The 640-nt window shown below is 41.6% G+C and overlaps 1 non-coding gene across 1 annotated transcript; it reads left to right on the top strand.

Annotated features, from left to right (window-relative positions):
• The first annotated feature begins 420 nt into the window (after positions 1-420).
• LOC111648428 (U4 spliceosomal RNA) lies at positions 421-561 on the top strand. Its single transcript, XR_002760121.1, has one exon. It is a non-coding gene; the product is annotated as a U4 spliceosomal RNA (small nuclear RNA).
• The last annotated feature ends 79 nt before the right edge of the window (positions 562-640 follow it).

Raw genomic sequence — 640 nt, 5'->3', positions numbered from 1 at the left:
ATAAATGGGAAGACCGGTAGGGTCACTTTTTGAAATATCTGGACCCAACCTGACCACATTTTTCTATTGCTGTATATATGTGACTATGTCTAGGTGGATTTTTGAGCATTGTTGGTGGTTTGACTTAAAATTTGATATGGAAATGTGTTCAAACAATATAACACACACACACACACACACACACACACAAAAAAGACAAAACGTTACATGGCAGCGTCTAAAGTATTGCAGCTCTGGGTCATCGCTTATAACCCAAGTAAGTGGAAGTTGTATTCTGCATTGAACTAATACGCCCATGACTGCTGTTGCCCGGAAGAGGCGGGGTTTGCCGTAAACAAAAAATGCTAGGGATGAGAAGTGCACCACGTGTGTTGTGAGTGTTGCACCAGCTCCATTTGTAAACTGGTAGTTGCTCTCTTTACTCTTTCGCAGGGGCAATTTCATAGTCTGTGAAGTTCTGCTGAGACGTGATTATTGCTAGTTGAAAACTTAACCCAATACCCCGCCTGGATGACTTGAAATACAGTCAGCTGTGGCAATTTTTGTTGGTCTCTGAAGGGACTTTTCAACTCTGTATTGATGATAAATCTCCAGTTGATGCATGATATTTAGCTCTTTGGTGTTCCCATTTATGTGGCTG

Source organism: Seriola lalandi, unplaced genomic scaffold, assembly GCF_002814215.2.
Source record: "Seriola lalandi dorsalis isolate HSWRI2012SDOR001 ecotype SW California unplaced genomic scaffold, Sedor1 jcf7180002038728, whole genome shotgun sequence".
Taxonomy (NCBI): Eukaryota; Metazoa; Chordata; class Actinopteri; order Carangiformes; family Carangidae; genus Seriola; species Seriola lalandi.
The sequence above is the reverse complement of the archived record's forward strand: the minus strand, read 5'-3'. Positions and strand labels throughout refer to the sequence as shown.